The following is a 15,776-nucleotide window of genomic DNA, read 5'->3' as shown; positions in this document are numbered from 1 at the left end:
GCACTGTCTCCCGTTTTTGATCAGCTGCAGTGTTGGCATGCTCAACACTAGTAATCAGAGACTAAAGAGACATCCTAAGTGTTAACACTAAACTGCCGGAGGAAAGAAGAGAAGCAGTTTGTTAGTTTACATTGCAGCAATTTTTTAAAATGTAAAATATACAGCATATATTATTATTATTACCGTATATACTCGAGTATTAGCGGACCTGAGTATAAGCCGACGCCACAAAAAACTGGGAAAACTTAATGACTCGAGTATAAGCCTAGGGTGAGAAATGCAGCAGCTACCGGTAAATGTCAAAAGTAAAAATAGATACCAATAAAAGTAAAATTAATCAAGACATCAGTAGGTTAAGTGTTTTTGAATATCCATATTGAATCAGGAGCCCCATATAATGCTCCATACAGTTCATGATGGCCCCATATAATGCTCAATAAAGTTTATGATGGGCCCCATAAGATGCTCCATATTAAAAAATGCCCCATATACTCCTGCATAAAGGTTAATAATGGCCCCATAAGATGCTCCATAGACACATTTGTCCAATGTAATGCTGCACAAATATTGATTATGGCCCCATAAGATGCTCCATAAAGATATTTGCCCCTTATAGTGCTGCACAAACGTTATGGCCCCATAAGATGCTCCATACAGACACTTGCCCCATTTGCTGTTGCTGCGATAAAAAAAAATCACATACTCACCTCTCCGTCGCTCAGGCCCCCGGCAGTTTCAATATTCACCTGCTCCATGTTCCGGTGCCGCTCCATCTTCAGCACTGACGTTCAGGCAGAGGGCGCGCACTAACCATGTCACCGCGCCCTCTGACCTCAGCGTCACTGCAGAAGATGGAGTGGCACCGGAACAAGGCGCAGGTGAATATCGCGCAGCGCTGCGCTCCCCCTCCCCGTTAAACTCACCTGCTCCTGGCGCGGTGCAGTCCCTGCTTCCCAGAGCCGCTGCTTCTTGCTGTACTGAGCGGTCACCGTTACTGCTCATTACAGTAATGAATATGCGACTCCACCCCTCATTACTACTGTAATGAGCGGTACCATGTGACTGCTCAGTACAGGAAGAAGCTGCCGGCGCCGGGGAAGCCAGGGACGTGAAGGGACCGCGCCAGGAGCAGGTGAGTATAATTAGACAGCCCCTGTTCCACCTCCCCTGCTGACTCCTGGGTATGACTCGAGTATAAGCCACGAGGGGGACTTTCAGCCTCGAAAAATGGGCTGAAAATCTCGGTATATATATTTTTTTATTATTAATAATAATAATAATAATATGATAACCTTGTTAAGAAATGCTGCATAACTTACACTTTACGATAGCAACTTTAGGCCGGGTTCATGCCGCCTTGATATAATGTCCATGCTTGGATCACACTACGAAAGCAACTACTATGGACAGAATCGGTGCATATGCCATGACATTACTACACCGCTTTTGGATGGTCATTAAATTTAGACAACAACACCACAACAATAAAATAATATAGGGCTATTTGAGTTTTCAAAAAGAATATTCATTCATTCATTATAGAACGATGTGATAACGTTCATATAAAGAATACATCTATGTAGTTTGAAAATAGTTTCTTAAAATTTCAACCACACACTGTAGGAACAAAAAATTTCACTGAGGAAATTACATGTAGTGCCAGCTTTACAGCAATCAATTTATGTTGCAGATTTTCACAAGGAATTTCAGCTTTTGGAATATATACGCAAAAGATGCATTGGAAAACATGAATATACCCCAAAGATAGCAGTATACCCCAGGGGCATAAGATTGCGGTTGCAGATGATGCAACCACAACTGTGGACAAAGGGGGCCCACTAAGGCCCCATCTATGTTGGCTGTTGGTACATTCCTGGCACCATGCACTGTAAAAGCTATGCATACTACTGAGCCAGAGTCCGGCAGCTTATGTCAACATGTTGGTCATCGTGGGAGCGGGGACAGGTAAGAGGAATCATTGACTTTTAAAATGTGCTTTCGAAGAGCACCAAAGATGGGGGACATTATTACAGATGAGTGGGTGAGGCAAAACTCAAATTCACATGATCAGATTTCCCCGGGAAATGTAATGTTCCTTATTATGCTCTCTTAAGGCCAGGTTCACGTTGCGTTAACAGCAGCCCATTCAACACATACGTTAACGGGCTGCTGTTAACGCAAGTGCCAATATGTCGTTGCGCTAGCGCAGATAAAGCTAGCAGATGCTCTATCTGTGCTAGCAGTGACGGACCCGGAAAAGCTGCAGCTCGCGTTCCAGGGTCTGTCACTCAATCACGGCACATCGCTGGCGCTAGCGATGCATCCGACATAGGAATTAAGGGTGGCGTTAACGGATTGCGTTACACCACGTTATGCCGTGGTGTAACGTAGTCCATCTAACGGACGCCTCTAACGCAGTGTGAACCCGATGTAAAAAAATAAAGACCTTATACTCACCTTAACGCTTCTCTGTCACCTCTCTGGTCCTCAACACATCTTATGATCACTACAGCTCGCACTGAAGTCACGCTAGGTCAGGAATTCCGGATCTGATGAGACCCAAGAGAGCTCTGTGCAAACACATGGAAAATCACGGCGTGCGCTGTGACCTTACATGACCTTGGCTCCCATTCCCTCAGCGTATCCAGTTCAAATTACTAATACTGATCTAAATATTCAAATTGCCGCTTCTGAGAAAAAGAGGACTTAAACTTTATAGCGCCACCTGTTGGAAGTAGCGATCCTACAAGTCACGATCAACCCTTTAACGAGTCGTGCAATATGACTTAGGATAAAAGCCAAATCAGTATCTCAATTCGCAGACACGGTGTTTCGGGCTGTTGGCCCTCGTCAGTGCGAAGCATGAGAACTGATTTGGCTAGGTGAGAGGCTCTGGACTGGGGTCTAAGGGGTAGCGTTTCTCCTTATGGAGAGTGACATATCAGCTGGCTTGTCAAGGTAAGGAGGCTTATTCGCCGTGCAAATCTACAAAGCCATCCATAACCTGTCTCCTCCATATATCTCTGAACTAATCTCCCGATATCTTCCCTCACGTAATCTCCGGTCCTCCCAAGACCTCCTTCTCTCCTCCACACTTATTCGCTCCTCATCCAATCGCCTCCAAGACTTCTCCCAAATTTCCCCCATCCTCTGGAATTCTCTACCCCAACACGTCCGACTATCAACCACATTCGGATCCTTCAGATGGAACCTGAAAACCCATCTCTTCAGGAAAGCCTACAGCCTGCACTGACCCTGCTGCCTCCTCACCACTACCAAAGCTACCACCTCACCAACACCGGAGCTCCTGCAACCCTCAACATATTGTCTTCTTCCCCACCATCCTGTAGAATGTAAGCCTGCAAGGGCAGGGTCCTCGCCCCTCTGTATCAGTCTGTCATTGTTAGTTTGTTTACTGTCAGTGATATCTGTAACTTGTATGTAACCCATTCTCATGTAGAGCACCACGGAATCAATGGTGCTATATAAATAAATAATAATAATAATAATAATACATGTGCAGAACTCTCCTGGACCTCATAAGGGATTTCACTGTAGGTGGCAATGATCAGAAGATGTGGTGAGGACCAGAGGGGCTGGAGAGGTGAGTGGTGAAGTGTAAGTTTGTTTTTTTTTAAAACCACTATAATGGCGCTTAACATTTAAAAAAAAATGGTCGTTAACTGATACGATTTTGCTGACTCTATGAGAAAGGGAATTACCAAAAAAAAAAAAATCTGAAATTTGATAAATGCAGATTTTTGGGAAATCGAGTACAACTCAATTCATCTCATTAAAGAATCGGGACTTGGACATGGAACGTTATTACAGTATGGGAGGCATTTGTACTGAAAGTAGCAAGGATTGGGGATGTTTTATTTATTTTTTACATGATAGGGGCCATGATGAAGGACATTATTACAGGGCAGGATGGGGAACATAATTAGTAGAGATGAGCGAATATCATCGGCTCCCTCCTTATTCATTTGGCAAGCTATAGCCCTCACCAAAGAAGCTGCAGCGGGAACCCGGTTACCTGGAGCACTCCCGATATTCAGGTTCCGGCACCACAGCTGCATGTGTTGCGGCTGTGTGACAACACATGTAAGGAGAGCCTTTTGTGTTGTGACTGTCACACAAACGTGACATATGCAGCTGCGGTGCCAGACACCTGATTATCGGGAGCGCTCCAGGTATCCAGGTTCCCACTGTAGCTATTCGATAAGCGCTATAACTTGCCGAATAAGGAGGGAGCCAACGACATTCGCTCATGTCTAATTAGGACCATACATTATTATTTTACTGCAGCAAGTGATGGACATTGTATGGAGGCCACATCACTACAGTTATGCATTTCATATTTTGTGGATACTGTTACCGTATAGAAGGGGGAGTATGGGGGGCAAAAGGTACCGTTAATGTGTAGGACTTCAGGGTGGTACTATTTTCTTTTTTTCTTCATTTCATACAGTGTAGAAGTGGGGGAGAGGGTGTGTGGAAGAAGTGGTCACTCAAATATATGTGTGTTACTTTTAGCATATACTAGTCCTACCTGGAATAATTAATAGTCTGTGTTGGATGAAGAGAAAAAGCCAAATTAAATGCGTTATTGGTAGCTCTGCAGAGATACCCTAACTGGGAGGGGAGGTGATTAGTTAGCCTGTGAGGAAACAGTGTGAAAAGAAAAATGGAGAATGTTCATGGAGGAGAGACCTGTGCTCTCTCCAGGGACAGTGCTAAGGATCAGGGCATCCACTCCTAGGCCATCCAGTCTTCCAGAGTTGGGTGGTAAGCTGAGATGCTGTAGGGTTTTCATAACCAGCAGTGAAATGTTTTTTCCCGGAGCTCCATAGCAACAGAGAATCAGTGAGAGATTATGCAAGAATAAACACGTGCTTCACATAGGACTCACGCTGCAAGTTGCAGGCGGGAGAAAACGCCGTGAGTACTTGGCTGTACTGGAAGTTTCAGACTCCAGGAAACCTTTATCCCAGAAGGGATTAGAGCATCAATGAGTTTATACTGAATCACAGCAGAGAGAGCCAATTCCCATCATGCCGAGCAGACTGTATACCTGGTGAGAGTTGTATTCCATCCTCTGAAACTGCATCTGGACTTCAGTAAATGGTAAAGTGACTTTCCTTGTCTCCTGCTTTATTACTCTGTACCATCTAGTTCTATCACTATCCCTGGGGGCCATCCATAGTTGGAGGGGGGGTTAAATACCTGCACTGCCATCATCACCCAGCCCCAGGGATCATCTGCAGTCCCGGCCATCTTACAGCCGAACACTCCAACTGGCATCACATACTCTTCTTTCTAATTTTTTTGTTTTCCTTTTTATTTTTAATCCCTATTTATCTGTCTCCGGAGCACAGGCACCAGGCACGGCTGCCATCACCGTGACCCCCAGAATCCAAAGCTGCCCGGTGACCTGAGTACCCCGCTCTGGGTGATACACTGCCACTATGGGGCCCGTGAGATGGGGGGCCGATGCTCAACAGCATCAGACCCTTCGATCCCCTCTGCCATCAGAATTTCAACAGTTGAATGCAATTACACTGTGTATGTGTTTGAAATATGTCATGTCTATGCATTTGGGTACATGTGATGTGTGTATGTGATGCATGTGTATCTATCTGTGGGTACACCCATGTATTCTCAGCTTCAGCTTCATTACAAATTTGTGAAAGGTCCTGTGTGGTGGGGCTGAATGGCCACATGTGAACATATAGGTGAATAAATACCTTTAATTATGTCTATGGTGCAGCTGTTTTGTTGTATTTCCTCTGGAGGATCTGTCCCTGTTCTGAACTCACCTGTCATATAGAGTGCTGCCTAAAGTGAACCTATCATTAATGGATGGATGATCTCAGCCAGGAATGCTTTTCTCTGAAACATGGCGGAGTTTCAGATAAAAACATACTTTAAAAACCTCCGTGGAATGAACCTCCTGATGGACTAGTGGGTCAGACGTGACCAAGTGGCTTCACCCACTCTCTGCCAGTGACTAACCACCAGTTTCTAATTACACATGCAGTAATACTGCAGACTTGTCAGTCACTGGCAGCGGGAGGTGAGGAGCCGCTGGGTTATGTCTGTCTGATTTATGCACTGTGTGGCTAAGTCACCAAAAGCTTTTAAAGTCTGTTTTCCTCTGTAATGCTGTAGTGTTTCAGACTGACACATACCTGGCTCAGATCATACAGCCGGTGCCTGATACCCATAATCCATGGGCAGCATGTATCAGCTGTCAGGTTCCCTTTAAAGCGAATCTGACAACAGGATTTTGCCCAGTAACCTACACACACTGTTACACTGATTACAATGATGCCTGGGATGAAGAAATTCATCTTGTAGTTCTTGTGTAATCAGTTAGTATAGACTAACACGGCACTCTATAGTAAAAGTATTGTTGGTGCTCAAGTCAGGTATCCAACCCATCAAAATATAATAATAAACTTGGCACTCAGTATTTGAACAAAAAAGAGCTTCTTTTTATTTGTGCATCCAGACAAAAATGGTTATGAACGTTTTCGGTCCATCACAGGACCTTCATCAGAACATTCTTTAACATGAACTGGATGTGAAGGGGTGCTCTGTAAGCGCCAAGTCCTTGGCTTATGATGCCCAGCTGGTCTACAATACATACCTGCTGCAGGAGGTCCCTATAATTTGGACGCTCATGACCGCTTACAGAGCACCCCTTCACATCCAGTTCATGTTAAAGAATGTTCTGATGAAGGTCCTGTGACGGACCGAAAATGTTCATAACCATTTTTGTCTGGATGCACAAATAAAAGCTCTTTTTTGTTCAAATACTGAGTGCCAAGTTTATTATTATATCTTGTGTAATCAGTGTTAGGAGTTTTCAGCTAATGATATGCCCGTGCTCTGGGGCGGGACTGTAGGCAGAGTCTTATCTTCCTACTCTAGACCAGAGAAACCAAGGAAAGACCTGCCCACAGGCCGCCCTGGGAGCACTGTCTCTATGATGAGGAACATGTTTGAAAACAAGAACCACAAAATGGATTTCTTCACTCCAGGTATCATTTTAATCAGTGTAACAGCAGCAACATGACAATGCCTGTGGTTCTGCTGACTGGTTCGCTTTAAGAGGAGTTTTTCCAAAATAATGAAAGCTCTGCACACCAGCCGTAATACATGTACATTAAAGAGATCATCTGCTAAAAGGTTCTTATGGGGGAAAGGGGTTAGATTTTGTCACCCTTCTGGATCCACTGCAGACTGATCTGTACCAGCAGCAATGATGTCACCATTCTATCAGACACAGGAACACTGCAGCTTATGATAGTCTGCAGCGGTCAGGTAACTTGAACTGCATGCATCACAAGCTGCAGCAGTCGTGTGTCTGGGAGAACGGTGACATAATTAATGTTGGCGCAGACCATAAACTGCTAGATACTTATCTTCTAATTCCTTGCAGGTTTTTGTGTCACATTCCCCGATTCATCCGTTTAATGATGGCTGCAGACGTCTCAGGCCATATGCCCGATGTGACATCTCCAGCCAATCACTGGCTTCATGGTTTATAGCCGTGTACAACTGACAAGCTGCAAAAGACACTTAGGGTATGCAGGTTGGGCCATCTGCAGAACATGTAAATAGAAGCATTGGAGATCTGCAAACTAAAGGAGGAGTATATATTGCTTCCTATGTGCATCATTTTCATTATTTTTGGACAACCCCATTATAGTGTTTTCTATACAATGTACTTTTAGGGCCATAAGAATTTTTAGCTAGAAAAAAAAATCTTGTTTATAAGTGTGCGCCTTGTAGTTCCTGTGGAGGGAGGCACAGCATTGCCATCTCCACCTATTTACTTCCTTAATGATTGGGCAAAGAGCTGATGAAGTGTTCTGCCTGATCATATAGAAGTTACAATTTGCCAAAGGCAACTAATCCCTAACTAAAGACTATGCTAAAACATAACTTTTATTGAACTAATAGGACAGTTAAAAACGCAAAGTTAGCATGTGAAAACCACCGGGTTATTAGGGATACAACTCAGTATTAGGAGACCATCTGACCAATTGCATTAACTGTCTAATATCCCAATACAATATTCATTTGATATATGGGAAAGGTGCAGCGGCTACCTATATCCCTATTCACATTATTATGCACGCCTAACTGCTAATAATAAAAAAAAGCACTCCTATGCCTCCCCAACATGTTTCACCAGCTTAACTGGCTTCTTCAGGGTATGCGGCTAGACTGAGTGAGCACATGGGTAACCGGATCTTTTAAAAGATCTGGTGTGATGTCATCAACCAGAGACGGCTTAGGATGGACAAATCAGAGCATATAAGACATCAGACCAATCACAGCTAATCTTATGTGATAAATAGTCCCAGAAATAATGTACAAATGCATCACATTATTCCATAATGCTCCTACACGTCACCAAAGGTACTTACAAAACATTTCATAATCTCATTTTTCTAAATCGTCATGCAGTATGCCACAGCGTTACTTATATGAAGGAAGAAGAACAGTGATACACATTCCCTTCCGGGAGTCTACTATTGGTGCTCAACGTCATCTTGCACCAATCACCTCGTACCGATAAACACCAGCGTTGGTAGTATAATCATTCCTTCTGGGGAATCTCCCTTCTCGTTCGCTGACGTACCCTTATAGAAGCCTAGCAGACTAATTTTTTACCAGGTCTATGCTGCTCCATTTGAGAGAAACGTAAATTTTGGGCATTGATCCAGATTCTAAGGCCTGAGTCACACTTGCAACTGCAATGCAAGTCTCTTGCATCAATACCCGGCACTGCTCAGGACTGGCGTGTGCGGCTGCATGTATTTCTATGCAGCTGAACGATCCGGTCCGAACCGCCGGCGCCACTGCTGGGTGTTGAAGCGCGAGTTTCTCCCATTGAAGTTGCAAGTGTGACACCGACCTAATTCTTGATCTCTTACTGGGCTTCTTGCTGTAGTTTTGATAAATCTCTGGTTTATATACAGCATCTCTGCTGGTCCCCTTTCCACCTAGTGACTAGCTCCTGCTAGGTAGTCCTTCATAGTCCTGAGCTTTGGATAGCCCTGACCCTACCTATTCATTGGCAGCTCTATGTCTGTGTAAAGTTTATGCAAAAAGTTGTAAATCAAGAGGGCTTATTAAGGCCCCGTCTCACTAAGCGATTTACCAACGATCACGACCAGCGATACGACCTGGCCGTGATCGTTGGTAAGTCGCTGTGTGGTCGCTGGGGAGCTGTCACACAGACAGCTCTCTCCAGCGACCAACGATCAGGGGAACGACTTCGGCATCGTTGAAACTGTCTTCAACGATGCCGAAGTCCCCCTGCAGCACCCGGGTAACCAGGGTAAACATCGGGTTACTAAGCGCAGGGCCGCGCTTAGTAACCCGATGTTTACCCTGGTTACCAAAAAAAACAAACAGTACATACTCGCCTTTCGGTGTCCAGGTCCCTTGCCGTCTGCTTCCCGCTCTCACTGAGTGCCGCCGTACAGTGAGAGCAGAGCGCAGCGGTGACGTCACTGCTGTGCTCTCACTTCTCACTGTACGGCCGGCAGTCAGTGAGAGCAGGAAGCAGACGGCAAGGGACCTGACGGACATCAGAAGGCGAGTATGTATTGTTTTTTTTTTTTTACATTTACGCTGGTAACCAGGGTAAACATCGGGTTACTAAGCGCGGCCCTGCGCTTAGTAGCCCGATGTTTACCCTGGTTACCAGTGAAGACATCGCTGGAACGGTGTCACACACACCGATTCAGCGATGTCAGCGGGGCCTCAACGACCAAAAAAAGGTCCAGGCCATTCCGACACGACCAGCGATCTCGCAGCAGGGGCCTGATCGCTGGTACGTGTCACACATAGCGAGATCGCTATGGAGGTCGCTGTTGCGTCACAAAACTTGTGACTCAGCAGCGATCTCGCTAGCGATCTCGCTATGTGAGACGGGGCCTTTAGACAGAACACATCATAAAAACGACTGACAGACCTATCCCCTAGAAATAGGAGATAAAACAAGATAAAGTAGTTACCCAATATATTATACACACTGTATACTCCTTAATAGGTGATTTTACAAATAAGAACTGAAAAATTATATTGAAAATCCTGTCTTCACAAATGGTCAATACAACAATAAGTTAATTAGGACTTGTGTTTAGGCTGAAAAACAAATTAATAATTAAAAGATATATAAATATCAACTTTACAACTTAATTTTTGACTGTTTTAATTTACTTTTAATAATTTTGCATGCTTCCATGTATAGCAAATGATCGTTTTGTAGTTCTGAATTATAGCTTTAATAAATGGGCCTGCACAATGTAAAGATAGCCAACATCTAACAACCAACAGCATTCACCTTTGATCAATGCAAGGTTATAGGGGAACAGTCAGTCTCCAAAATGATATGCTCATCCTACCCCAAAAGAGTGAATCCCGGTTGCGTATCTAATGTCACATAAGGAGCAAATAGTTGACTCAGAAATTCAAGAGGCAGATTAGAAATGCAGTAGTTAACTCTTCCCGTCAGCTACATTAGTCTGTGATGGTTATAGTTATGACTTGGGTCATATGTTCTTAATGATGTTATAAGCGGTCACTGCACAGAGCAAGATTCCCCAGGAATTAAGTTTACATCACAGATCCAGTCTATGTCCTGAGTGTAGGAAACAATCTAATTGGCTGTCTGTGGTTTCGGCACAATTGGACTCGGCTAGAACACCGAATTAGAAAATATATATATATATATATTTCACTACTCTTTTACAGAAAATGATTGCAAATACCATAATGCAGTCTTCTATGCTGCCATCTTAACATCGCTTAGCAATGTAAAGTCATATTTACCAGTATTCTATTAAGAAGCTACTCTTGCATTATATACAGAACTAGCTATTGGAATTGCTGCCATTTTATTGTTTTTTGTCAGCTAATACAGTGTGGCACCAATGTAACAGTCGATTGTATTAGATGCAGCAAGTCAGATTAGTTACAAATGGTTAGCAAAAGGGGAACCTTTCATGGCACTGTCACCCCTGATGCATCTGATCTGCATTGTCTGCTTGCCTTCCACCTCTTTCTGATACAATGGCATTGATTTCCACAAATAAAGCATTTTAAGCAGTCAAATGATCTGTGTCCAGCAAAATGAATATCTTTGGAAAGGATGCCTTTTTTTTGCCATTGTGTAGAATTATGATTGTACACATCACAATAGCAGCTTCGGATGCCTGGACAATATCATCTTTTCAAAGAAATCAGTCAAAAGCCTCATAGCTTGTAACACAGAAAACAATTACAGGTATTTAGGTTTCAAGAAATAAAAACATGCTTGTTTGGAGAGATGCGGAGGGGGTTAAGGGGTCAAAATTGATGTTTTGTAAAGACATTTAAAGCCCTAAAATCTATATTTTCAAAGTGATGATGGCCTTAAGGTATTTCTTACGGACAGCTGCTGCCTGTAATACAGAATGCTATAAAAAGCTGCCTGTTTATTAACGAAATGTACATAATAAGCATCCATCAGGTTTATCACGTCTCTTCGCCAGCATTAATCCCTTATCACACGCTAGCAAGCGGCTTGTAGGGCTTCTTACCTTTTGCTGAATATTTAAGCCACCCTCTGCATCTCAGCCAAGTCCAGTGTCACTTCAGTGGCTGCAAAGCCAGGATGCAGCCAGCCTTCCCCATATTATCACTGGCCAGCCTTACCCTGCACAATGCACCCAGGCTCCGCCGGTCAGGGCTTTGATAAACTTACATACACGGAAGTAACATACTGGAGGGTTTGGGGCAGCGGCGGACTTGCTATATTTTAGGATGTCAGCCTTATCCTTCAAATAGAATCCAGAATGAGCAAAAAAATACCGATCATGCTGCTGGAGTTCAGTCATAATGACAACATTGTGGACCCACATTGTCACCCTGTATGGTGCAATAAAATTAAACACATGCACCAATAATATAGAAACAGTGCAGATTGCAGATGCTGTGATAGAACACAGATGGGTAAAACCATACCAAGCACAAATCTTGAAACACCTAATAAAGCAGCCAATGTCAATAAAACGGCTATGCCATATGCCTTATGGACTGGACTCCAGATGAAGTAGCAGCCACAATATAAGAGCAAATTTGTATGTAGCCATTAAACACAGGTCACATCAGTCTTCTCAGGATAAAGTGAATGACAAGGAAAACAAAACTAATCAGTAGTATGTGAAAGTCAGAACAAACATGCCAAAAATGGGGGAACGTAAACAGGTTCCCAATTATGAGAAAAGGCTCTGCCTCAGTTACATATTATATACCGCACCAGTGTTACATGGCTTTTTAACCCAATACTAAAACAATACACTGGGCTGATGTGCACTAGACACATAGGATGGGTTAAATATACCCTAAGCCCCTTATGTATCACTGAAGACTGCAGAGTTGAAAGCAGCAGTCCAAATAGGCTTAAACGCTTCCTGATACACTCTGCCATTCCTGAATGTCAATTTGCAGCATGCTTCTCATTCCATTTAAATACCCAGATCTTAAGAGAAGAAATGCATTTATTGCTCATACACAACTCCAAGCCCTGTGCCCTCACCAGGCAAGTGCAGCCATTCTTTGTCATGTACAGCGAATAAGCCCTGCAATTTACTGGAAAGAGACACACAATCTGCCACACACTACATGGTATGGTTCAGATTATGAAAATATAGGCAGCTCAATAGAGACAAAGGGAACTGAAAATCATAGGCATTGCTTATTCATGAAAGGCACAAGTAGCACTGTAATAAAGCCATGCTCTGCAGCAGCAGATACAATTAGTGTATACAATATACACAACACAAGCCAACAAGAGCCTGATCTATGACCAGCACTCCAAAGACAACAGCAATCCAGAAGCCCACAATGGCTCTGCCATCCAGGAGCCTGTGCTGGGGTCTGCTAGACAGGCTCCAATATATAGGACACAATGCAAGGGACAGACACAGTCAGGCAGCCCCTACCTTATTGTCATCCACAGCTCCTCCATCATCCGGAATATTTGAAGTCACCTGTACTGATCCATTCCATTGTCACTTGGAGCCAGACATGATTCTCCCTGATGGCAGAAGCTGTGCTCAGCTCGATATTTCCCCAGCGCCGATGCCTAGAATTTTCTGCACAAACCAGACACAGCCACAAACTGCAGCTGAGCTCCTTTTCTCCCCTCCCTTTAAGAGATGAAGCTAGTGCTCCCCTTAGTCTCTCCCAGCCTGTTCTTGCTGTCTTTCCTCTCTCTCCCCCTCCCCCTCCAATGCAAACTCAGTGCAGCCCAGTCAGGGTCATTTCCATTTCTCAGCATGATGACCCCTCTGCATCCTTTCCTCAGCAGGTTCTGATAGACATGAAGGTATGATGAGAATTAGTAAATAAAGAAACCTTTAGAATGTCCAGATGCTTTACTAGCAGGTCTGTCTTCTTGTGACACAGACATTGGGAAACATGATCTTTAGGGGCAGTGGGATGGGATCGATTTCCTAGTCTTTCCCATTTACACTCTACATTAATATTCCAGGACTTCTCATGAGGGGCCGGTAGAATTTTCTCCAGCTAGGTTTGTGGAAAAGCAAATTTCCTTCTCCTCCCCAGGTACCAGCTGATGATCTGAAAGCAGATGACCTCTGTGACATTACCAGGGTTTCTCAGAGTAGACACTAAGGGTACTGTCACACTCTGCAACTTTCCAACGATCACGACCAGCGATACGACCTGGCCGTGATCGTTGGAAAGTCGTTGTGTGGTCGCTGGGGAGCTGTCACACAGACAGCTCTCTCCAGCGACCAACGATGCCGAGGTCCCCGGGTAACCAGGGTAAACATCGGGTTACTAAGCGCAGGGCCGCGCTTAGTAACCCGATGTTTACCGTGGTTACCAGCGTAAAAGTAAAAAAAAAAAAAAACATACATACTCACATTCCGGTGTCCGTCAGGTCCCTCGCCGTCCGCTTCCCGCACTGACTGAGTGTCGCCGTAAAGTGAAAGCAGATCACAGCGGTGACGTCACCGCTGTGCTCTGTACTGCCTTACGGCCGGGAGTCAGTCAGAGCGGGAAGCAGACGGCTAGGGACCTGACGGACACCGGAATGTGAGTATGTACGGTTTGTTTGTTTTTTACTTTTACACTGGTAACCAGGGTAAACATCGGGTTACTAAGCGCGGCCCTGCGCTTAGTAACCCGATGTTTACCCTGGTTACAAGCGAACACATCGCTGGATCGCTGTCACACACAACGATCCAGCGATGACAGCGGGAGATCCAGCGACGAAAGAAAGTTCCAAACGATCTGCTACGACGTACGATTCTCAGCGGGGTCCCTGATCGCTGCTGAGTGTCAGACACAGCGATATCGTATGGATATCGCTGGAACATCACGGATTGTACCGTCGTAGCGACAAAAGTGCCACTGTGAGACGGTACCCTAAGTGATGTCACTGCTGATGGGGAATGTGATTAGTAGTGGGGTATAGTGAAGGGGATCAGGTTTATCCAAGTCCGAACACAACAGATCCTATCTATTCAATGATGGCTAAATAAGCAGCTACAACATGTAAATATGTATAACATAAGCAGAGTTTTATAGCACCAGCAGAATCAATGAGATTTCTGAAACCTCACACACACAGTGTTTATTGAGCCCGTTTTTGCAACGACGCAACATTTTTGCTGCGCTTTTAATCGATTTAAATCAGTGTTTTTCATGGATGGGGAAATACATAAATTACAAAGCCTTTCCTATACTTTGCAATGTTAAATGGAGTCTGTCAGATCCCCCCTTCCCCAGCACCACCAGCAGTTGTGTCTCCATAGCTAAATTCCCTTCTTAACAGTCCCTGTATTACATTACACAAACAAATCTTTAGAAAAAGTATTTCTGAAGTCTGTTTATGATAAGTTATGAGGGCATTAGTTTCCCCAGACTAGTCCGCCCACTTAGAATGTTATCACGCCTCTGTGTGTGTAATAGCATGGCTTACAAGAGCAGACGTCATCGCCAACGTTATACTTACCTCGCGCATGCTCGCGGCTTCTTTCCCTCACTTATTCCTCTGAAGCCGGGTGTACGCGTGTCGGCCTCAGAGAGAAGCAGTGCGTGTGATCAGAAGTGCAGAAGACTTATGATCATGAGCAGTGCGCTTCTCTGAAGCTGTGAGGCGTACAACTGGTCTCAGGCTCAAGGGTGTGAGGGAACAAGGCCGCGCACATGCACGAGGTAAGGATAACGTTGGCGATAACGCCTGCACTTCTAAGCCATGTTATCATGCCCACAGGGACATGATAACATGTTAAGTGGACTGACTAGGCTGGGGACACTAACGCCCCAGTGACTAGTCAAAGGGTTCATAAATGGACTTTTGAAATATTTTTTCTAAAGATCTGTTTATGTGGGTAATGTAATAAGGGGACTGTTATGCAGGGTATTTATATACAATTGCTGGTGGTTCTGGGGGGCACGGGGGACCTGACAGGTTCATTTAAAACAAACAGCACACGGACTGCACACTGATGCCATCCATGTGCTGTATGTGTTTTTCACGAACCAATAGATTTGTATTAATCCTTATCGAGAAAAAACGGACATGCCTCCGTGTGTTTAGCATGGACACATCGTCTGTGTTAAAACATGGACATGTGATTTATACTGTAGATTATAACAGGTTTGTGCTGTATCCATGAAAAAAAACATTAGATACAACACATCCATGTAACACAGACATCTGAATGAGGTCTAAG

The 15,776-nt window shown here is 44.2% G+C and overlaps 1 protein-coding gene across 18 annotated transcripts in view; it reads right to left on the bottom strand.

Annotated features, from left to right (window-relative positions):
- The window catches only part of MAGI2 (membrane associated guanylate kinase, WW and PDZ domain containing 2), a 1,417,815-nt gene that overhangs the window by 821,927 nt on the left and 580,112 nt on the right, over positions 1 to 15,776 (bottom strand). Inside the window, exon 1 of one of the 18 annotated variants that reach the window (XM_077264692.1) lies at positions 13,011 to 13,286. The exons of 15 other annotated variants lie outside the window; for them this stretch is intronic. The gene's annotated coding sequence lies outside the window, so the exon portion shown is untranslated. Of the gene's footprint in view, positions 1 to 11,606; positions 11,712 to 13,010; positions 13,287 to 15,776 lie in introns of those variants that run through there. 2 more of the 18 variants (XM_077264689.1, XM_077264690.1) reach the window with 2 other exon arrangements.

Source organism: Ranitomeya variabilis, chromosome 5 (genome assembly GCF_051348905.1).
Source record: "Ranitomeya variabilis isolate aRanVar5 chromosome 5, aRanVar5.hap1, whole genome shotgun sequence".
NCBI lineage: Eukaryota > Metazoa > Chordata > Amphibia > Anura > Dendrobatidae > Ranitomeya > Ranitomeya variabilis.
The sequence above is the reverse complement of the archived record's forward strand: the minus strand, read 5'-3'. Positions and strand labels throughout refer to the sequence as shown.